This window comes from Dryobates pubescens, chromosome 7 (genome assembly GCF_014839835.1).
Source record: "Dryobates pubescens isolate bDryPub1 chromosome 7, bDryPub1.pri, whole genome shotgun sequence".
NCBI lineage: Eukaryota > Metazoa > Chordata > Aves > Piciformes > Picidae > Dryobates > Dryobates pubescens.
Genome location: NC_071618.1, coordinates 6,179,096 through 6,203,877, shown reverse-complemented (window position 1 = coordinate 6,203,877; position 24,782 = coordinate 6,179,096). Strand labels below are relative to the sequence as shown.

The window sequence follows — 24,782 nt, the reverse complement described above, 5'->3', positions numbered from 1 at the left end:
TACTGATGAACTATTGTTTCATCAAACCCCAAAACTCATTTGAACTTAAGTACTTCCTAGGAACATGCTGGTTTTGACAAGACTTCTATGAGGAAATAATTTCTCAGATGATGTTTTTCAGCTAAGACATAGAAATGATCAAGCCTACAGTGGTTTGGGAGTTCACCTGGGTATCCAGGCTTCAGGCTCAAAGTGCTTGTACAGAGAAACGGCCACAGACAACCTGAAACACCACTGCTGCTTTCCTAGCAGAAACCCAACAATGCCTGGCTATGTTGAGCCTCCTTCACTCTTGTCAAATGGAAAACATTTGTGACTCTCCCTCTGAGTTCAGAGGGACAATGACAGAAGATGCTGATGCTGGCAGAAGAAATCTGAGCAGCCTTGCATTGGACAGCAGCCTTGCATTGTGCTGCAGCCTGGACATGGACTTGGCAGTTCAGATGTAGTCCTCTTGCCTCACTGACACCAACACCTTTACCATTGTGGCCAGTAGCTGTAATGAAGGGATGCTCTCCAAAGCAGCTTTGTGCTGCAATCTAGAAACATCTTAACTTGCAGAAACCTTCACTTTGAGATAGCTGGACCTCAAAACTTCAGCATGAGCTAGGAAAGATACAGCAGTTGCTGGAGAAGAGCTGAGTGGATCACAAGTGATCTCTAAGCAGTATCTGCAGATCCCATGTGCTTTGAAAGGAGCCAAGCCTCTTGTTTTCAGTGTTCAGGCAATTTCCTGCCTTCTTTCTTAATGTTCCATAAAGCTCCTGGTACTATTGTTTGCTTGGCTGGTCGGCAATACCTATAAAATGTTGCATGAACTAAAACCTGCTAACTCAAATACCAACTAAGGCAGGGGCTTGCTTCAGAGTCAGTGTACACATCGAGCCTCTGAGTCTTAAAGTAAATGGCTTCCCAATTAGAGTGTATGACCCCTAGTCATTATAAATGGGATTGTGAACCAGGCAATATCATGCTGCTGCATGGACCCTTTTCTTCTTGGCAGATGAACTGTACACATATACTATCAGTCACAATATCATGCCCTTTTGCTCATTCTCTGGGACTTGTTTCCTTGAAGTACAATTCTTGAAATACTGTTTCTGTAATGGTCAGAGCTATGTGAAGAAAGCAATAATTCTTTTTATTTTTAAGGAACACATTTGTTTCCAACATAATCTGATAAAGGATAGGCCTGAAAGAAAAAATATATGTATGTAGGTTCTTCTCCCTTTCTACTCTGCCCTAGTGAGACCACACCTGGAATACTGTGTCCAGTTTTAGGCTCCCCAGTTCAAGAGAGACAGTGAGTTGCTGGAGAGTCCAACAGAGAGCCATGAGGATGATTAGGGGACTTGAGCATCTCTCCTATGAAGAGAGACTGAGAAACCTGGGCTTTTTAGTCTTGAGAAGACTGAGAGGGGATCTGACCAATGCCTATAAGTATCTGAGAGGTGGGTGTCAAGTGGAGGGGGCCAATCTCTTTTTTGGTGGTGTGCAATAGTAAGACAGAGAACAATGGGTACAATCTTGAACATAGAAGATTTCACCTCAACATGAGGAGAAACTTCTTTACAGTGAGGGTGATGGAGCACTGGAACAGGCTGCCCAGAGAGGCTGTGGAGTCTCCTTCTCTGGACACTTTCAAAACCTACCTGGGTGCATTCCTGTGCAGATTACTCAAGGTGATCCTGGTTTGGCAGGGGGGTTGGACTCAATGATCTCTGAAGGTCCTTTCCAACCTCTAATGTTCTGTGACTGTGATTTTTATATATATGTATGTATGTATGTATGTATTTACAGAAGTAATTTCTGAATTTGATAACAAAGGTGTTCTGGTGGACAGTAACTAAGAGGTTACTGTCCTCCCATCATCAATGTTATCTGCAGAAAGCACAAAGTTGGATGAATCTGTGAAGCTCTTGGAAACTCAGAACTGCAGCACATGGAAAAGCCAAAGTAATATTTCAAGTACTGCAAGGCTTTGCCTACAGTAAGTAAGCAAGGAGCCTTTGTTGTGGTGACTTACTGCTTTGTGTAGAATAGGAAATCTTGTGCAATTGGGGAAAATTAAGTTTTATGTGCTGCAACTGAAGATTACCTGTGGGGAATCACACGCAAATAAATGTACTGCTCACTCTGTCTCTGATAAAGCACTAGAATGAAGAATGAAAGAAAATGCCAAGAAAATGTTTTGATTCAACTGCTTGTAAAAGGAACCAAGGTATACACACTTTAAGTGTGCATGGCTCTTGCAGCCCCAGCCCCAGGGTCATACTTCATGTTTCGCTGGCAGCAGGCAAGATCAAAAGATGTCAGCCATCAGTCACAAAAGCTACTGCATCATTGGGGAGCTGTGTCCAGGCCCTGGGTTCACTATTTGCCAATTGGGGTGAAAATATGAATCAGGACACAACGTGCTCCTATTTTCCCCAACCATTTAATAATTCCCTAGAGGGACAGTTCTGAAATGCTTTTCTGAAATGGGAGATGAACAACACGTGTTTGAGATGGGCAGCAGCACACCAGGGAATGTGGGTTGTGTGACAGAACACTGGCCCTTCTTACTTTGCACACAGAGGAGAAAAGAAAAAAACAAAAAGGTCCCCTTTTGATAGAGATAGAACATGCCAGCCTGAGTTTGCATCTCACAGCTGTCCTATCCAGCGGCTGTTACAGTGTAAACCTGAAGCTTGAAGCTACCTGTGCATTTAAAGTGCTTCCTTCCCACACAGATGGGCTGATGCCTGGTGCAATAGTACAGCTGTCTTTTCCATCAGTAGGAGCTCTACTTTGCTTCCTTCTTCACTCTATGCAGTACTTTGAAAATAGTTTTACATGAGATTGTCTTACCTTAGAGACATTTATACTTCTGTCATATTTGTCAAAAGGTGGACCACAGATTAGGATGTCATTAGGGAGCAGTGGCTGTTGCACATGGCATAATTACACACATCCCAGTTGTGTAGGAAGCCTCAGCAGTGACTAAGGGCTCTGAAAGCCAGTCCAGAAGATATGAAAATGTGTTTTGTATGCTACATGATGATGTAATCAGGTTCACAACCCTTCCCCCTCATCTTGTGGAAGAAAAATCTGACAAGGCTGAATTGTGACGAATTGTGATGAGTTCTTGATTGAAAATGGCAGCATTCAGCCTCAGAATCGTGACATGACTGACTGTCCCTCACCTAGAGGAATCACTTGCAGCCTTCTTTGGAGAATCCAAGATGTTAAAATATGATTGGGTTCAAGGCCAAGGTCAGAGTGAGATGTCTCTCCACTGACTTGTCAACAGCTGCAGTCAAGGAGTTTGATGAACTTTCTGGGTATCAAACTAGAAAATTCTATTTGTTCAACTTCTTGAGTTTGAGTTCTGGTTTAGGGTAAAAGGCACATGCCCAGTGCTTTTGAGTCATTGTGTGAAGCAGCTTAGTACCCTTTCCTCTGTAAGGCTCATCCTACTCCAGTTTCTGTCAAAGCCTGCTCTACCATGGGTGTCACTGCTTGATAAGAGGTGTGCCATTTCTTCTGAACATGAGCCTGCAGTGTGCCCAGGCAGCCAGGAGGGCCAATGGCATCCTGGCCTGCATCAGGAACAGTGCGGCCAGCAGGAGCAGGGAGGTCATTCTGCCCCTGTACACTGCACTGGTTAGGCCGCACCTCGAGTACTGTGTCCAGTTCTGGGCCCCTCAGTTTAGGAAGGAGGTTGACTTGCTGGAGTGTGTCCAGAGAAGGGCAACAAGGTTGGTGAGGGGTTTGGAACACAAGCCCTATGAGGAGAGATTGAGGGAGCTGGGGTTGCTTAGCCTGGAGAGGAGGAGACTCAGGGGTGACCTTATTGCTCTCTACAACTACCTGAAGGGAGGTTGTAGTGAGGTGGAGGTTGGTCTCTTCTCTCAGGCAACCAGTACCAGAACAAGAGGACACAGTCTCAGGCTGCATCAGGGGAGGTTTAGGCTGGATGTTAGGAAGAAGTTTTACACAGAGAGAGTGATTGCCCATTGGAATGGGCTGCCCGAGGAGGTGGTGGGGTCGCTGTCGCTGGGGGTGTTCAGGACGAGGCTTGACAGGATGCTTGGTTCCATGGTTTAGTTGATTGGGTAGTGTTGGATGATAGGTTGGACACGATGATCTCGAAGGTCTCTTCCAACCTGGTTTATTCTATTCTATTCTATTCTATTCTATTCTATTCTATTCTATTCTATTCTATTCTATTCTATTTAGCAACCATGAGCTCTGAGCGGATCTTTTATGATGCTCAGGCACATATGTCACATTACTGCAATAAAGCACGATGATTGCTGGCATTAGTCACTTTTATGACATCCATATGCAAATGCTGTTTGTGTTAGTATGCTACAACTGGAACGAATTTGGAAAACCACTGCTCTAGGCCATGCTGTTTGAGTTCTGAGATGGCAAAATTAATGGGCTAGCAAAAAATTTGCACAGTAGGAAATCTTTCTGAAAGAGTAGAAGGCAGTTGTTTTCTTTGTTTGTGGAATAACCCAAGATCAAATATTTTCCTAACACATTCCTTTCTCTACATGGACTGCCCTCACCTGCACCTACATTCTCCAGGCAGAAAGACAAGTTTTCCCAGGAAACTGAATTTTTGCAGACTGTGACCACACCATGCAATGCAGTCACACAGAGGCATTTGTTAATAATACTTTCATTATTTCATTATTTTTGCCATTGAATACATAGAATACATAGAATAAACCAGGTTGGAAGAGACCTTCAAGATCATCGCGTCCAACCCATCAACCAACCCAACACCACCTAAACAACTAACCCACGGCACCAAGCACCCCATCAAGTCTTCTCCTGAAAACCTCCAATGATGGCGACTCCACCACCTCCCCAGGCAGCCCATTCCAATGGGCAATCACTCTCTCTGTATAGAACTTTTTCCTAACATCCAACCTGAACCTCCCCTGGCGCAGCCTGAGACTGTGTCCTCTTGTTCTGGTACTGGCTGCCTGGGAGAAGAGACCAACATCCGTCTGTCTACAACCTCCCTTCAGGTAGTTGTAGAGAGTAATAAGGTCACCCCTGAGTCTCCTCTTCTCCAGGCTAAGCAACCCCAGCTCCCTCAGCCTCTCCTCGTAGGGCTTGTGTTCCAAACCCCTCACCAACTTTGTTGCTCTTCTCTGGACTCGTTCCACCAAGTCAGCATCCTTCCTAAATTGAATTGAACGCTGAAGAACTCCCGCCATGGATCAGTACTCCATTGTGAGAAGCATTACATAAACATAGAGGAAGGAGACAGGTCTTGGCCCAAAGGAAGACAAAAAATTTTAGACAAAATTTTTTTTTGAAGACATTTGAAGACAAAAATAGACAAAATATACAACGAGACAGTCTTATCAGCAAGAATGAGAGAGGATTTTGCGCACCATAAATCTTCTGTAGGCATTGCAGCCAACAACAGTTTTAGAGAGGAGTCTGGGACAGCAATGCCAATGCAAATGTCTGGGTGTTTTTGAAGGATTCATCACAACAGTGAAGAACAGAACACTACAGAAGAAGATGTGAATTTGAAAAAAAATGACAAAATGGTTGATATAGTTGGCTGATCAAAGGCAGGGATTGATCTTTCAGCAGTTAATAAAAGACAACAGGTAGAGAAATTAATAAGCAATTTCAAGTTTGCAAGTAAGGGCAAGTTGTATGGGCTCTACAGGATAGAAAAGGGCTTCAGAGGGAAAGAAAGTGGCAGCAGATGAGCACTTTGGATGACTCAAGTCTGCATTTTCTAAGGATTCAGAAAGGATGTACACATAATCAGGATACAAGATGATAAGATTTTGGTCTTTGTCAATGCTCAGAAATCAGGTTGGCCAAAGACTAGGTAGGACTGCCAGCCACATGGACGAATGGAGGAAGGCATGAGCATGTGATTCCTGCTGACAATGTCTTTATAACTTCTGATCAAAGAACAGTGATCCCTCTTTGACCCGTGACCAAACAGGAAGAGTAATACTGAATTCTGATTGTGTACTGCACTGAAACCTCACGTATGTGTTTAGTGAGAGTTGCTCTATGTAAAAGCATATATATATGTTGTTGGATTATTGTGGAGCTGCTTCTGCCTTGACCTTAAGTCAGCCCTCAGATGAGTTTTTGTGCCCTCAGGGACCCCCACATGACAAAGCCTTGTGATTGAGACAGAGCATAGCCCCAAGCAGTAACCAACCAGAGTTAAACCATGACAGCTCCCCAAATGCTGTAAGGCAGAAAGGCTCAGTGGCAGTACCAAGAGCTACTAGACCTTGTCTCTGTAGCTTTCCTTTAACCTCAATAATTCATATATTGAGGGAGAGGAAAACCAGGCACCGCCTAAATCAATATAACCACCCTTCTCTCTCCTGAGCAATGAATCTATGGAAGTAAGAGGCTTTTTTCAGGGATGGTCAAGCCTCTTGAAGCACTAGACTGAAGCATTTATTTCTGCTCTCAAAGGGAAGAAACACAGTCCTTCCCCCTGGGCTAAGAAAGGGGGAAAAAAGGACATGAAAGGAATTCCTTACTCTGTTGCTGAGGTGGAAGCAATCTAAGAAAACAGATCAAAGAGATGATCCTCAAGAAACATGCCACTGAGCTTTACTTTCCCCACCAACAGCAAGGCAGTCAAGGAGTACTCTCCCTTCTTTTGCAGTGTTGCCTTCTTCTTGAGAAACAGTAACACAAGATAGCGCTGCCTCTGCCCTCAGTGACCTCCCCTTAGTTACAAGGTGGGAGAGAGTATCTCCTGCATGGGTCCACCACTGCCTGAATGCTCTGGCGCCTCTCCTACTTTGTCCCAAGGTTTCTAGAAAAAGTCTGTTATGGAAAAATTCTATTATGGAAACATCTTCCATGAAACTTCCTGTCAATTTGATTCAATTGTGTCTAAATAGATCGGAAGACTTCAAAGTCAGATTTAGAGCAGGACACTCCCCTCCAGCCTTACTTAAACCAAGGCTAATATTATTAACCTTGTTTATGGAGTACATAGTCCTGCTTTCTCATAAAATTATAACCTAATAAAATAATTTGATAAATTGAGGGAAAACCATGAGGTTGCATGCACAAAGCCCTAAATGATGCACTTCACCATTTTGCCATGATAGCTTAGAGTGCAGTTTAATGGCAGCATTGTCTTCAGAGTACCTGTGGGTGAGGGTTGCTGCCCTTGGCATATTTTCCTGCAGTGAGCATGAGATGCCACATATCCTGTTTTCCCACCTTCCTACTTTCTGCTCTATATCAGCATGGATGTTCATGTGGCTGTGGAGTAAATGGGATGATGGAACAGATATGACTTGGAAGCAAAAAATCAATGACAACTTAAATTAATGATTTTCAATAGGGTGAGTTCCCTGATTCATCTCAGTGTGCAACCATCTGTTTAGTAGTCTTGGAACAAGGTAGGCAGAAAGAAAGTGATGTCACAGGTGAAGCAACAAAATTGGTGAAAGGTCCAGAGAAAGGCAATGAAACTGGTGAAGGGTCTGGAGAATGAGTCTTATTAGGAGCAGCTGAGGGAACTGAGATTCTTTAGTCCAGAGAAGAGGAGGCTGAGTGGCCTCATTGCTGTGTACCTGAAAGAAGGCTGTAATGAGATGGGGGTTGGTTTCTTCTCTGAAGTATCATAGAATCATAGAATTGTTAGGGTTGGAAGGGACCTCAAGGATCATCAAGTTCCAACCCCCCTGCCATGGGCAGTGACACCTCACACTAGATCAGGTTGCTCAGAGCCACATCCAGCCTGACCTTAAAAACTCCAGGGATGAGGCTTCTACCATCTCCCTGGGCAACCTGTTCCAGCATTTCACCACCCTCATGGTGAAGAACTTCTTTCTAACATCAGATGATAGAATGAGAGAAAATGACCTGATACTGTGCCAGGCAAGGTTTAGGTTGGATATTTGGGAAAATGTCTAATGGAAAGATCAGTCAGGCATTGAAATAGGTTGCTCAAGGAGGTGGTGGAGTCATCATCCCTGCAGGTGTTCAAAAAATATGTGGACATGGCACTTCAGGACATGGTTTAATGGGCATGGTGAGCTTAGGTTGATGTTTTGACTCAATGATCTGGAGGTCTTTTCCAACCAAAACAATTGTATTATTCTATGAATAATACAATAATAATGAATAATATAATAATAAGAAGGACAATCCTTTTTGGCCGCAGTCCTTGCTTTTGTTGGGATAAAACAACACCAGTATCACACCCAAAATATGTTGTAGCAGCACATTGTATAAACAACGGCTGTCCACTTTGTAAATGAACAAAGTAAGCAAAAACAAAGACTCCTGTGTAATTTCTTCTACAGAATAGAATAAACACAGAGGGATGAGCCTTCACAAATATTGTGTGTTCTTGAGAAAATCTGGAAAAGATGGAGATCCCCAAATTAATTCCAAGTATCTTCCCTTGTCTCTGAGTTTTGTTTTCAGTTTGTTTGTACTGATTCCTCCTCTAGTCTTTTGAAATTGGTCTTCTCAATGTTCAGCTCTAACACCTCACAAAATGTCAGAAGATTTGAGACATAACTCAAACATCTGGTTTTGGCATAGTTAATAACATTTTAAAGCTAAAAATCAAGTTCATATGTTATTTTTGTTGTTTGAGGCATGCATTCAGCACAGATATGCAGTCCTGGGTCTCTGTGCCTACAATAAACACAGTTTGACCATTCCAGGATCTACCACAATAAATAAGAAAAGAGGTAAAAACAATTCCTAGCTTTGTCATATTGAGAAACTATTATTCTTGAAACCACTTCTTGAAAGATTAAAGGGTCAAGTTCAACCACATTTTGTGACTCTTCAGCATGGTATAATAATATTTATGTAACATGCTGTCTTCTGAAAACAGATCAGAGTGGACTCTAACTGGTGTCCCCCCAAAATAATAATTTATGGTGTCATATCAGCTACCCATCCTGTCCCTCTGATGGAGGTCATCTTACCCACCACAGGCACAGCAAAGGATAAGACATGCTTCCACCTCCTCCAGGTCCTTTCACAGGCTGGTATTTTAGTATTGAACCATTCTTTTCTTTGGCAACCACAGCACCAGTGCCACAGCTGACACATGGAAACATTTTGCCCTTTGTTCAGAGGGCTGTGGTCATCAGCAAAGAAGCAGAAGACAGTTTTCCAGATGCACCTCTCAAACCCCTCACACCCTCCCTCTATGGCTACATTTGGATTGAAGATCTCTACTCTGAGAGTTTTAGGGCACCAAGAAAGCTCCCCCAGAAAGAAGCTAATTAAGATGTGCACGATGCATTAACAAGGACACTAGAAAACAAAATGAAGAATGCTTTGTGAGAGATAATGAAATCCTCTAGGAACTTATTTTTAATTAACTGCTAGACAATTCATGTGTCTGTTGACATGTAATTCCTTAATACACTTTCATGCATCAGCTCTAGGTAAGTGAGACTGAAAGATATTTTCTTTTCAAAAGGAAAAAGATCCCAGGAATTCAGCACTGCTGAAGCAATCTTTAGAAGCTGTCAGACGTGATCAGTGGCTGGAAAAGACAAAAGCCCTGTTTTTGTGCCTCCTCTAGAGAGAGCAGATTATTGACAATGTGCTCTAGAGTCTCCTCCGGGCCCCGGGACAAGCGGGTATGAGCAATGGGAACTGCTAACTTCCAGCTCTTGGAAACCTGTGCTGTTGCTGAACTATTTCATTCTAACGGTTGTGTGCTATGAGGATGCTGAGCACCGGTTGAAAGTCCAAAACACTTGCTGTACAGGCAAAAGCTAACCTTAAGTAATGTGCTATCTACTTACTTAGTTCTCGTCAGTAGATATAATGCTAAAGGGACCTGATGCTTTGCCTGATGCGTTTTTTCACTTGAAGCACTGCTGGACCACATGAAGAGTTACTTTTTGTGTGTGTACGTGTCTTTCTTAAAATGTGTGGCAGGAATGTTAATGTGGGTGGGTTAAACCATCACACTACAACACCTCAGGTATCCTAGAAAGATAAAAAAGAGGCCACAGATAGTAAGGCATCTTCCCAAGACTTTCCAAAGATTTGCTGTACATGTATCTAAGTGTTGCCAAAACCTTACTCATTCAGGGCACCTTGCAGCTTCTGAATGACAAAAGTTTCCTTAGTAAAAACATAAAGAATAGTGACAGGTACATGAGAGAGAGATACTTCTGGAAATCAGTAAATGTTGCCTATAGCATCAAAGAACTGACTTGAATGAAGATACTCTTTGCTGGTAAAACGGGAGGATTTATGTGCAATGAGCATTTTGGGCCTTTCACACCTTGCAGAGCAGGAACCTACAGTCTGAGCAACCACATAAGACAAGTAGTTCCCCCTCCCTCAAGGCTGAAGCTAGTAGCCCTGCCTTCCCCTTCTAATCCATGAAAAGAAACAGGTTCTTCTACAAGCAGGCTCACCTGACATTTTGTAGATGTCTCCATTAAGCAGAAATGCCTACTTATTTCCTTACAAGCATCTGGTTATCTCTCTGTATGCTAAGGGGGAATCTAGACACTTAGCTCAAAGGTAATGATCTCTCTGGTGTTGGTCAGATGAATAGGACAGAGGGACTTGAAAGGTCTCTCAAAGGATTTGAGAATTTGAATTTCCCAGTTCAAAAGCGCTATTTGGGCCAGAATCACTGTTCTGTTACTGCTGCTCCATCTTGATGTGACTTGCCAATACCACTGCGCTTCAGCAGATGTCTGCCTCTTCACTTAGAATCCAACTGAGCATTTTTAAGTTTAAGAGAGCGTGGAAAAGAAAGAAAAAAGAACACTAGAGGGAAAGAAAACAATAAATAAATTGATAGAATAGAATAGAATAGACCAGACCAGGTTGGAAAAGAACTTTGAGATCATCAAGTCCAACCTATCATCCAACACTATCTAATCAACTAAACCATGGCACCAAGTACCCTATCCAGTCTCTTCCTAAACACCTCCAGTTATGGTGACTCCACCACCTTCCTGGGCAGCCCATTCCAATGGCCAACCACTCTTTCTGTGAAGAATTTCTTCTTAAAATCCAGCCTAAACCTCCCTCCCCTGGTGCAGATTGAGACTGTGTCCTCTTGTTCTGGTGCTGGCTGTCTGGGAGAAGAGAACAACCCCCACCTGGCAACAACATCCCTTCAGGTAATTGTAGACAACAATCAGGTCTCCTCTGAGCCTCCTCTTCTCCAGGCTAAGCAACCCCAGCTTCCTCAGACTCTCCTCATAGGGTTTGTGCTCCAAAATCCCCAACTTTCTTAACCCTTCTCTGTTCACGTTCCAGCAAGTCAACATCTTTCCTAAACTGAGGGGCCCAGAACTGGACACAGGACTCAAGGTGTGGCCTAACCAGGGCTGAGTACAGGGGCACAAAGACTTCCCTGCTCCTCCTGGCCACACTATTCCTAATACAGGCCAGGATGCCATTGGCCTTCTTGGCTGCCTGGGCACACTGCAGGCTCATGTTCAGCCTACTATCAACCAGCACCCCCAGGTCCTTTTCTGCCTGGCTACTCTCCAGCCACTCTGACCCCAGCTTGTAGCTCTGCATGGGGTTGCTGTGGCCAATGTGCAGAACCCGGCACTTGGATGTGTTCAATCTCATGCCGCTGGACTCTGCCCATCTGTCCAGCCTGTTGAGGTCCCTCTGCAGAGCCTCTCTACCCTCCAGCAGATCAACTCCTGCCCCCAGCTTGGTGTCATCTGCAAATTTACTGATGATGGACTCAATATCCTCATCCAGATCATCAATAAAGTTGTTAAAGAGCATGGGGCCCAGTACTGATCCCTGGCAGACACCACTTGTGACTGGCTGCCAGCTGGATGTGGCACCATTCATCACCACTCTCTGGGCTTGGCCCTCCAGCCAGTTCCTAACCCAGCACAGAGTGTTGCTGTCCTAGCCACAGGCTGACAGCTTGGCCAGGAGTCTGCTGTGGGGGATGGTATCAAAGGCCTTGCTGAGGTCCAGGTAGACTACATCCACAGCCTGCCCCCCATCCACCAGGCGGGTCACCTGATCATAGAAGGAGATCAGGTTGTCAGGCAGGACCTGCCCTTCCTAAATCCATGCTGGCTGGGCCTGATCCCTTGGCCATCCTCTAAGTGCTGTGTGATTGCACTCAAGATGACCTGTTCCATAATCTTGCCTGGCACTGAGGTCAGGCTGACAGCTCTGTAATTCCCTGGCTCCTCCAACTGTCCCTTCTTGTGGATAGGCATCACATTGGCCAGCTTCCAGTCATCTGGGACCTCTCCAGTGAGCCAGGACTGCTGAAAAGTGATGCAGAGCAGCTTGGCCAGCTCATTTGCCAGCTTTCTCAGCACCCTACGGTGGATCCCTTCTGGTCCCATGGACTTGTGGGGATCCAAGCAGCTAAGGAGGTCTCTAACTACCTCCTCCTGGATCACAGGGGAACTATACTGCTCCCTGACTCCATCTGCCAGCTCAGGAGGCCAGTTGTCCAGAAGACAACCTATCCTACTGTTAAAATTTGAGGCAAAGAAGGTGCTAAGTACCTCTCCCTTTTCCTCATCTTTTGTTACAATGTTCCCCTCTGTATCCACCAAGGAGTGGAGGTTGTCCTTTCCCCTTCTCTTGCTATTAATATATTTGTAGAAGGATTTTTTTGTTGTTCTTCACAGCAGTGGCCAGTTGAAGCTCTAAATGGGCTTTTGCCTCTCTATTTTTTTTCCTACATGACTTAGCAACATCCTTAAACATTTTATGGGTAACCTCTCCTTCCTTCTAGAGGTGATACACCCCCTTTTTTTCACTTAATTCACCCAGAAGCTCATTGACCATCCAGGCTGGGTGTCTGCCCTGGCAGCTCATCTTCCAGCACATTGGCACAGCCTGGTCCTGAGCCATTAAGATTTCTTTCTTGAAGTAGGTCCAGCCCTCCTGGGCCCCTTTGTTTTTAAGGGCTGTTTCCCAAGGTACCTTCTGAGTTAGTTCCTTGAGTAACCTGAAGTCCACCCTCCGGAAGTCCAGAGTGGAGGTTTTATTGCTGCCCCTCTTAGCTTGACTGCATATTGAAAACTCAATTATCTCATGGTCACTGGACCCCAGGCCCCAGATGAACATACCAAGCACAATGCAACAGTTTCTGAAGGCATTCTGCTCTTTCTGCCTAGGAAAATTGGGGAATTTTGTAACAAAAGCAACCTCAGGACCATAACAGGAGAACAGAAGCTTTGTGACAGAAACCAAAACTCAGTGCAGAAATAAAAGAAACAAGACAGAATTACAGCCAGAACCAGAAAATATATTCAAGCACAAGCAAAGTTCAGGAGAGTCGGAGATAAAGGGAAGGGATGATAGTAGTGTTGTGTGTTGGCAGCACAGGGAAGTGGCTGCAGATGAAATGCCAGTCAGTTTGCACTGGGAAGGATGACAAAAAGGGGTGTGTAGGAGAGTGTTAGTTGTCTTTGAGTGGACTATTGCTAGAGAACAAAGACTTGTTATCAGATGACTGACTTACACTTTAATTTTTGGCATACAGGAGGCAATGATTCAGAAATTCAAATATAGAAATGATATATATGTGTTTCTGAAAGGCTTAGGAAATGGGGTTATTTGCCAAGGTTGTGGGCCTAGGAATGGGTGGTCTGGAAACCTTCTATAAATAACCCCAGAGAGTTATTTTTACAAAATGCAATCTAGGAAATTCAGATATTACTCATCATGCAGGGTGGATGGGGGAAGATATTCCTGAATGTGACAACCGGCCAATTTCTAGATCAACAGTCCCTGGAAAAGTCAGAAGCGATAACAACTTGGATGTGGTTTTGATTAATAGAAAGAGTGATCATAACATATAAACCCAAACTTCACTATGAATTAATTAGGCAGGAGGACATTCAACAGAAGAGCTCTAACTAAAAATGTCAGTTCCCAAGAGGGGAATTTTCACAACCTACTCATATGTATAAATTTGGGTGCTGGCTGTCACCATGGCTCACCACAGGTCTCATGACTGTCTGGGCTGGAGGATGACTCAAACGTGACGGCACTCCCACCTCTCTCTGTATGTAGGCTTCCATTCTGTGGCACCCACCTCAGATGAACTTTGGAGGAATGTGCCTTTGGAGTCAGAAACCAGAAAGCAATCCTGTACTGACTTGTCCAGACATAGCTTGAGGGGAATGTGTGATTAAAAAAAGGTTGAGATGAGGATATCAGCTCAACTAATATAATATAGGGGAAAACTGGTATTTAGAATAGAGTAGAATAGTTTAGAATAGAATAGAATAGATTAGAATAGAATAGAATAAACCAGGTTGGAAGAGACCTTCAAGATCATCACGTCCAACCTATCAACTAATCCAACACCACCCAAACAACTAACCCACGGCACCAAGCACCCCATCAAATCTTCTCCTGAAAACCTCCAATGTTGGTGACTCCACCACCTCCCCAGGCAGCCCATTCCAATGGGCAATCACGCTCTCTGTATAGAACTTTTTCCTAACATCCAGCCTGAACCTCCCCTGGCGCAGCCTGAGACTGTGTCCTCTTGTTCTGGTGCTGGTTGCCTGGGAGAAGAGACCAACATCCGTCTGTCTACAACCTCCCTTCAGGTAGTTGTAGAGAGAAATAAAGTCACCCCTGAGTCTCCTCTTCTCCAGGCTAAGCAACCCCAGCTCCCTCAGCCGCTCCTCACAGGGTTTGTGCTCCAAGCCCCTCACCAACTTTGTTGCTCTTCTCTGGACTCGTTCCAGCAAGTCAACATCCTTCCTAAACTGAGGGGCCCAGAACTGGACACAGTACTCGAGCTGCGGCCTAACCAGTGCAGCGTACAGGGGCAGAATGACCTCCCTGCTCCTGCTGGCCACACTGTTCCTGATGCAGGCCAGAATGCCATTGGCCTTCTTGGCCACCTGGGCACATTGCAGGCTCATGTTCAGCCTACCATCGACCAGTACTCCCAGGTCCCTCTCTGCCTGGCCACTCTCCAGCCACTCAGACCCCAGCCTGTAGCACTGCATGGGACCCGGCACTTGGATGTGTTCAATCTCATGCCATTGGACTCTGCCCATCTGTCCAGCCTGTCGAGGTCCCTCTGCAGAGCTCTCCTACCCTCTAACAGATCAACACCTCTCCCCAGCTTGGTGTCATCTGCAAATTTACTGATGATGGACTCAATATCCTCATCCAGATCATCAATAAAGATATTAAAGAGCATGGGGCCCAGCACTGATCCCTGGGGCACACCACTAGTGACTGGCTGCCAGCTGGATGTGGCACCATTCACCACCACTCTCTGGGCTCGGCCCTCCAGCCAGTTCCTAACCCATCACAGTGTGCTCCCATCCAAGCCATGGGCTGATAGCTTGGCCAGGAGTTTGCTGTGGGGGACGGTGTCAAAGGCCTTGCTGAGGTCCAGGTAGACTACATCCACAGGCCTCCCCACATCCACCAGGCAGGTCACTTGATCTTGGAAGGAGATCAGGTTGGTCAGGCAGGACCTGCCCTTCCTAAATCCATGCTGGCTGGGCCTGATCCCTTGGCCATCCTCTAAGTGCTGTGTGATTGCACTCAAGATGACCTGCTCCATAATCTTGCCTGGCACTGAGGTCAGTCTGACAGCTCTGTAATTCCCTGGCTCATCCAACCGGCCCTTCTTGTGGATGGGCATCACATTGGCCAGCTTCCAGTCTTCTGGGATCTCTCCAGTGAGCCAGGACTGCTGAAAAATGATGGAGAGTGGCTTGGCCAGCACATCTGCCAGCTCTCTCAGCACCCTAGGGTGGATCCCGTCTGGTCCCATGGACTTGTGGGGATCCAAGCAGCACCTTCTCCTGGAACAGAGGGAAACTATGCTGCTCCCTGGCTCCTTCTGCCAGCTCTGCAGGCCAGCTGTCTGGAAGACATTCTGTCCTGCTATTAAAAACTGAGACAAAGAAGGTGATAAGTACCTCTGCCTTTTCCGCACAGACTGTTCCTGCGCCTTCAAGAGTTCTTCCTTGAAGCAGGCCCAGCTCTCCTGGACCCCTTTGTTTTTAAGGGCTGTTTCCCAAGGAACCTTCTGAGTTAGTTCCTTGAGTAACCTGAAGTCTGCCCTCCGGAAGTCCAGAGTGGAGGTCTTCTTGCTGCCCCTCTTAGCTTGACTGAATACTGAAAATTCAATTATCTCATGGCCACTGGCCCCTAAACAGCCTCCAACCACCACATCACCCACCAGCCCTTCCCTCTTGGTGAAGAGGAGGTCAAGCATAGCCTTACCCCTGGTAGGCTCGTGCACCACCTGGGATAAGAAGCTGTCCTCCATGCACTCTAAGAACCTCCTAGACTGTCTCCTCTCTGCTGTGCTGAGATCCCAGCAGATGTCAGGCAGGTTGAAGTTGCCCATGAGAACAAGGTCAGGCGATCTTGAGACAGCCTTAAGCTGCCTATAGAATGACTCACCAACATCTTCATCCTGGTTGGGTGGTCTATAACAGACTCCAACCTGGATGTCTGCCATTCTGGTCTTCCCTCTAATTCTCACCCACAAGCACTCAACCAGATCATCCCTGATCTCCATCTTAATGGCATCTAGTGCCTCCCTGATGTACAGGACCTCCCCTCCACCCCTTCTTCCTTCACTTGTATCTCTTGAAGAGCCTGTAGCCATCGATTGCAGCGCTCCAGTCATGTGAGTCGTCCCACCACATCTCTGTGATGGCAACTACATCATAACTTTCCTGCTGCAACAAGGCTTCCAGCTCCTCTTGCTTGTTGCCCATGCTTCGTGCATTAGTGTACATGCACTTCAGCTGGGCTGCTGGTTTCACCTCTGGCTCTAGCTTATCATCCCCAGACTCCTGCCTGCGGGGACTGGGTTCAGCCTCCTCCCCTTTCAAATCTAGTTTAAAGCCCTATCAATGAGACCTGCCAATTCCCTTCCTAGAATTTTTTTCCCTTTGGGGGATAGACCATTCTTGTACACTGTGACCTTTCCCCTCCTCTGGGACAGATGTACTCCATCTGTTGGCAGCTGACCTGGTGCAGCAGAAAGTTTTCCAAGATCAAAAAACCTGAAATTCTTTTGTCTGCACCAGCCTCTAAGCCACTTGTTGACTATAGCTGCCGACCTGTTCCTTCTGGTATTCCCTCCTGCAACTAAGGGTATTGATGAAAAGATTATTTGTGCACCTGACCCCTCAACCTGATCTCCCAGGGCCCTGAAGTCATTTTTGATAGCCCTGGGAGTTCTGGTTGCAACATCATCATTCCCTAACTGCATAACTATTAAGGGATAGTAGTCAGAGGGCTGCACCAGACTAGGCAGCCTTCTGGTAACATCTCTAACCTTAGCTCCTGCGAGGCAACAAACTTCCCTGTGAGATGGGTCTGGCCAACATATGGGGCCCTCTGTTCCCCTCAGGAGGGAATCACCAATAACAATTAGCCTCCTCTTTTTTTAAATTCTTTTTTAAGTTAAAAGGTAACAATGCAGCCCAATTTTGCATCTCAAAGATAGTAGGAAGTCTGCATGAATGATTACCTCATGAAGTATGCTAGAAATTAAGAGAAAACTTAAAAGAAAATATCAAAATTATTTAAAAAAGAAAGAATTTTACCCAAAGTTGTGCTTAGATTTTAGCTAGAAAATGAAACCAAAGAGCAAATAGTTCTTCATATATATAAGCAAAAGGGAAAATATGAAATCAAGATGTTATATAGAAAAGATGGGTCACAGATATAAGTATGCATAATATGAATACATAATTATATATTATTATATACTGTATATTTGCTCTTCTCCTATGTGACTGCTAATACTCCTAGTTTTCCTGACTGACATCATAGTTATTTGAAGGTCTTTAAATTACTTTGTATGTGTGCAACAGTATTTTAGTAAGTTTTATTTTTGGAGCCAGCAGTGTGCCCAGGTGGCCAAGAAGACCAATGGCATCCTGGCCTTTTATCAGGAACAGTGTGGCCAGCAGGAGCAGGGAGGTCATTCTGCCCCTGTACTCAGCACTGGTTAGGCCACACCTTGAGTCCTGTGTCCAGTTCTGGGCCCCTCAGTTTAGGAAAGATGATGACTTGCTGGAACGTGTCCAGAGAAGGGCAACAAAGCTGGTGAGGGGTTTGGAACACAAGCCCTATGAGGAGAGGCTGAGGGAGCTGGGGTTGCTTAGCCTGGAGAAGAGGAGGCTCAGGGGTGACCTTATTGCTGTCTACAACTACCTGAAGGGAGGTTGTAACCAAGTGGGGATTGATCTCTTCTCCTGGGCTGCCAGCAGCAGAGCAAGAGGACACAGTCTCAGGCTGCATCAGGGGAGGTTTAGGCTGGATGTTAGGAAGAAGTTCTTCATAGAAAGAGTGATTTGGCATTGGAATGGGCTGCCTAGGGAGGTGATGGGGTTGCCATACAGAAAAGACTGTATGAGGCATTTAGTGCCATAGTCTAGTTGATTAGATAGGGTTGGGTGATCGGTTGGACTTGATGATCTTGGAGGTCTCTTCCAACCTGGCTGATTATGTGAAATTCTGTGATTCTGTAATGTGAAACTAGGATTAGTTGTGTAGGTTCTTCTTGCAGCTTACAACACAAATTCTGAATGTTTCAGTTTGAATGTGAAACGTGGGAGCTGTGTGTTTTATTTTACTCACATAGAAATCTGACACCAAAAAAGTATCTTGGAATATTCTACAATACTCTGTGAAAGAGAAAAACAAGTAGGACCAACTTTTTATAAGCTATGGAGGTGCAGGAATGAAGTCTAAAAACAATATAATTACAACATTCTAAAATGCCTATCAATAAAGCTTTTCAATAGAAGCTAGCAGAGCACCTCTTAGAGCTTATATTATTGTCAGCTTTACAAGGTTCTTATTACATTTTTATCTGATGCACAAAAGGAGAGAGAACAGAAAAAAATCAATTCTGATGTTAATGGGTGTAGTTCTTTACTCACTAGTATTACACTTACTTGCTACTGGGATGAATTTGCTCCTCTGAGATTTAGCAAGTCAGCTTTTCTAAAATCATCTACATTAGTTTCCTTCTACTCACCTTTCAAAAGCCTCCATTTTTATTAGTGTTAAATGACATTAGCAAGGTTAAAATGAACCATTTTGACAGTCCTTAAAAATAAAGATTGTAGGGTCTTTTTGGAAAGGGCACCAAACAAATGTTACTATCTAATGACAGGAAGAATGTCATGAAATATACTCTGGAAGGTTCACACTATGCTGCCAGAGACCACACAGATATAAATGATGGGTCAGACAACAAGGTTGAATTCATTATAAGAGTCCCACAGCAACCCATCTGTCCTGCAACTGAAGGTGGGGACCAGAGTGAAGAGAGAGAAAACACAGACAAGAAATGGCCAGGGCAAAAATGTTTTGTTGATGTTGTTGAAAATGGTCAAAATAGGAATACAGATAGTAGAATATAACTGTGGTGACTGCCACTGGGGACATAAGAATATCTGGAAATAGGTAAGATGGGAACCTGCATATAGAGAAAAAAGGTACATAATTTGCCACCCAGACTGAATGCTAGACTGGAGGTCACACCACCAGGAAAATACTGAAGAATCCTGAAGTTCAGCAGGTCTATAGACTGGGCTATGCGAAGGGCTCTGCTCTCTTCAGAGAAGTTACCTGCACTTCTTGGAAGCTTTAAAATCTTCCAACTAACTGAACACACACACACACACACACACACACACTCAGATACATGCATAACTTTCAACCATTGCATTAATCTGCAGGCTTACTAAATGTTATCATCAGCAAAGTGCACAGTTATACAATGAAGGATGAATTCAGCTCTGTGACACTATTTAATGACGTGGCAAATGTGCTCCATTTCCTCTGTATGGGTTAAGCTGCTCTAGAACGATTGGTACATTCAGTGGTACAGCACAAAATCATTAAATGTGCTCTGCAAAGCTAATTTTGGAATGAAAAAAAAAAGAGAATTGTTTTATTCTGAAATGCATTTGGCTTTATTTTTTTTCCCTTTGGTTATAGCTGAACTCTTTTTAAACACTGATTTGCAAGAATTCTTTTTCCTTGAGTCTCTGGGGAGCCTTGTGGATCTATGCTGCAGGGCACTGAAATCATCAGCTCTGCCCATTCTCCTCCTCCCTCTTTCTCCTAGACCTCCTTTCCACCTTTTTCTCTCTTTGTCTGTGAAGAACAGGAGAAGATTCCCATTACCCTGCTTCACTGCTCTGTAAAAAGAATTTTTAAACTCCTTATATTACTTAATCACTGCTTTCAGTGCCCCTTCTGTCATAAAACATTATAACAATGGGCTGGGACTTCATCAATTGTAATTTGCTGGTATTACAGCCACAGCAGCGCTTGGCATAATTGCCTTGCTCTACCACTACTTGTAAGGCTTGTAGATCTCAATCAATACTTCTTTGCATGGGGGGGTTGAAGTCAGAAATTTTGGTCTAAGCGCTCATCTTGCTTTATTTCCAATTCCTGCCTATCTGAGCAGGATGTGTCCCTCCAAATACTTTGAATATGACTGCCCTCAAGTTTCATAGACACTTCAGTCTATTAGGACACATCTAATTCCTCATTTTTCTCAGTTTCACACATAGCAGCATGACACAACTTCCAAAGAGAGATAATAACAGCAATTATGAAGAATGATGAAACTCACTTGAAGACAGTAAAATAAAATACAGTTAGGACTCTGAATTCCTTTCAGATCCAAAACTTGTCCCAGCAAGAATATAACTTTAAACCATACAGATTATTAATAAGAAGTTTATTTCAAGAGAGACGATGTTTTGGGGATAAATATTGTGTATTTTGTAGATAAATTAAACTGTAAATTGTCAGCCCAAATTACTTCTACTGAAGTCAAAGGACAGCAACAAAAAAAGGAAAAAAACCAAATAACCAGCAAACAAAAACCCCAACCCCCCCCTCCCAAAACATTGCAAACTCTCCCTGACAGAATACATCATCTGTGACTCATTCTGTAAAAGTCACCATACTGCGCTGCAAATAATTTTTCCTTATATGATTCTAGTTTCTCTGAGGTTGGGAGAGAGATGACACTAAAGGGGCAAGAAAAAGCCTCTCTGCAGAGAGAGCTGACAGACACAGCAGGCATGCAAGCACCCTTGCTGGACACTTGTAAGGAATAAAACATAAAACCCGTGCTGTGATACACTTCTGTGGCTATACGGACAACCACAAACGATACTGAGATACAGTCTTTCTAAATTACTGCAGGAAGCTGATATATTTTGATGTCTTCAGCCCCGTCCCAGCTTTGTGATGCCTTAATCTGGCTTTAGAAATATTCTACCAGGCTTCTGTTATGGAAGTAGACTACTCTTGAATTCAGTAAGTTCAGGGTGGAAAGAAGATGAAGGAGCCTAAGGAGGCTTTTATGGGGGCCAGCTGACAAGCCCAAGTGCTGGGAAGCCAGTGAGGTCTTGATGAGGAATTTGCTGATGACTTGGTAGTGCTGTGGCATACACCTCCCTTCCACCACACTGCAGCTTATTCATGCAAACACTTTCTAACAGAGCACTTGCAGAAGCCTACCCTGCAGGCATCCACACGGGGCTATGGCAGAACATTGCCAGGATTATATCCCCTCTTTGTAGCTTTGGCATGCTTAGCTCTAAGATTCTTGAAGTGAGTGTCTTGTTTTCTAAAGCTCTGCAGCAAGGCTAAGAGCTCTTGCTTAGGAGCAACTGGGGTCTGTCACTACAGATGGGCTCCAGGCTGGAATTTGCTCCATCCAGAGTGCAGGGCTTTGGATGCCATGTGAAATACCACACACTTTGGCCAATTGGCTCATACAAGTGGAAGGCTACTGTGAGAATTATGCTTTGCTTATTCTCCACATTTTGCCAATATTTTGAAAACCATTTAATGGACTTGGACAGACTCAAGAAGAGGTTTTAGATTCAAGTACTACTTGATTAACGGATTTATTTTATAAACATTGGCATTGAGATTTCAAAAACTTCTTTGGGATTTGTGCTGCTGATTCCTCTTAATTTTTAATGTAAAGTTAACATCTGAAGCTGGCAATGGCAACATAATTGTGTAACGCAAATAGTTGCATAAGCTCATCTCATATTCAGAACACAGCCTCCATCCATCAGGATGTGGATGCGGTAGGTGGCTGATGTTTCTCTCTGGAGGCTTTAGAATAGAATAGAATAGAATAGAATAGAATAGAATAGACCAGGTTGGAAGAGACCTTCAAGATCATCGCGTCCAACCTATCATCCAACCCACCTAATCAACTAAACCATGCAACCAAGCACCCCATCAAGTCTCCTCCTGAACACCTCCAATGATGGTGACTCCACCACCTCCCTGGGCAGCCCATTCCAATGGGCAATCACTCTCTCTGTGTAGAACTTCTTCCTAACATCCAGCCTAAACCTCCCCTGGCACAGCCTGAGACTGTGCCCTCTTGTTCTGGTGCTGGTTGCCTGGGAGAAGAGACCAACCTCCGCCTCACTACAACCTCCCTTCAGGTAGTTGTAGAGAGCAATAAGGTCACCCCTGAGTCTCCTCTTCTCCAGGTTAAGCAACCCCAGCTCCCTCAGTCTCTCCTCATAGGGCTTGTGCTCCAAACCCCTCACCAACTTTGTTGCCATTCTCTGGACATGCTCCAGCAAGTCAACCTCCTTCCTAAACTGAGGGGCCCAGAACTGGACACAGGACACAAGGTGTGGCCTAACCAGTGCAGCGTACAGGGGCAGAATGACCTCCCTGCTCCTGCTGGCCACACTGTTCCTGATACAGGCCAGGATGCCATTGGCCTTCTTGGCTGCCTGGGCACACTGCAGGCTCGTGTTCAGCCTACCATCGACCAGCACCCCCAGGTCCCTCTCTGCCTAGCCACTCTCCAGCCACTCTGACCCCAGCCTGTAGCTCTGCATGGGGTTGTTGTGGCCAATGTGCAGAACCCGGCACTTGGATGTGTTCAATCTCATGCTGTTGGACTCTCCAGCCTGTTAAGGTCCCTCTGCAAAGCCTCTCTACCCTCCAGCAGATCAACTCCTGCCCCCAGATTGGTGTCATCTGCAAATTTGCTGATGATGGACTCAATGCCCTCATCCAGATCATCAATAAAGATGTTAAAGAGCACAGGGCTCAGCACTGATCCCTGGGGCACACCACTAGTGACTGGCTGCCAGCTGGATGTGGCACCATTCACCACCACTCTCTGGGCTCGGCCCTCCAGCCAGTTCCTAATCCAATGCAGTGTGCTCCTGTCCAAGCCATGGGCTGACAGCTTGGCCAGGAGTTTGCTGTGGGGGACGGTGTCAAAGGCCTTGCTGGAGTCCAGGTAGACTACATCCACAGGCCTCCCCACATCCACCAGCCGGGTCACCTGATCATAGAAGGAGATCAGGTTGGTCAGGCAGGATCTGCCCTTCCTAAATCCATGCTGGCTAGGCCTGATCCCTTGGCCATCCTGTAAGTGATTTACAAACCATGGCACAAATATTGTACCCATGTCACCCAAGGATCTCATTCAAAAAGGTCTTTCAAGCCTCAGATTTCAAATTTATACAGATACCATATATGTGTGCATGTAATATATAGAAACAGAAACAGATTCCTTGAGGTCTCTTCCAACCTTGGTGATTCTGTGATTCATAAGCATATTTATTTCATAGGTGTGTGTGTCTGTGTATGAATGTATATGCACACCCACATTCCTGCATTAGAACATAGAACATAGAACAAACCAGGTTGGAGGAGACCTTCAAGATCATTGTGTCCAACCCATCAACCAATCCAACACCACCTAAACAACTAACCCATGGCACCAAGCACCCCATCAAGTCTTCTCCTGAAAACCTCCAATGATGGCGACTCCACCACCTCCCCTAGTCTGCCTATCTGGCTGTTAATGTCTCTTCAGAAACTTCCAGCATTGCTATTCTGACTGCCCCTCCATGGTCACCCAGGATATGCTAGTGCTTGAAAGACTTCAGTGAGATATCACTGCACATGTTCCCAATGAGCTGTTCCTCTGAGGCTTTCGGGCCTTGACCCTGCGAGAGCTGTAATTAAGAAGAACAGATACTAGTGGTGGGAGAGGGATCAGGAAGATGTGCAGTGTGTAGGCAGTGCAAGCACTTACAGCCTGCAGGTGAGACTAGAGCTGGAGAAAGGTGCTGGGGTGCAAGAGTGGCTGGCTGCACAGAGGACCTTAATTTTCCCTTCCTGCAGCAAAGTTCAGGACAGTAACATTGGACACCCCAGGGACAAGAAAGAGAAAGGAAAAAGGATGGAATTGGGGAGAAACCCTGCTTTCTGATTTAATCACAACAAACTGAAATGTCTTATGCATTCAGAGCAGAAGAAAACTAGTCATTAACTTATGTGAGGCAGCTGGTTTCCCAATAATGGCTCCTACACGTTCTGGTTTTAATATTATTGTTCTTGTCAACTGTGGGAACATAATGTATATTAATGATGGTTTATTCCAAATTGGTCATTGTCTGAGTTAATAATTAGGTAGTCAGGCACTAATTATCTCTATTTTGTATCAAATACTTAACTAAGAAATCTGGAGAAGTCATTTGGGAGACAGGCATCAGAGCTACACACAGTAGGGTGGGCTTTGCTGTAGGCACAGGAGACACTTCACTGCAGAGAGCAGCACCAGCCTATGCCTGGGAGCAGAGTCAGAGTGATAATGCTCCAAGTAATGGGTGCAGGGTGGCAGCACCTCGATGAAATACATACATGTGTGGTGCACATCCATTCTTCCCCACCCTGGTTCAGCCATGAAGGAGGAAAGCTCCTTAAAGACACTACCTGGCAACTGGACA

At 44.9% G+C, this 24,782-nt stretch overlaps 1 protein-coding gene across 1 annotated transcript in view; it reads right to left on the bottom strand.

The window, feature by feature from the left end:
- SH3RF3 (SH3 domain containing ring finger 3) overlaps window positions 1-24,782 on the bottom strand; it is a 304,360-nt gene that overhangs the window by 82,313 nt on the left and 197,265 nt on the right. The gene's annotated exons all lie outside the window — the stretch shown is intronic.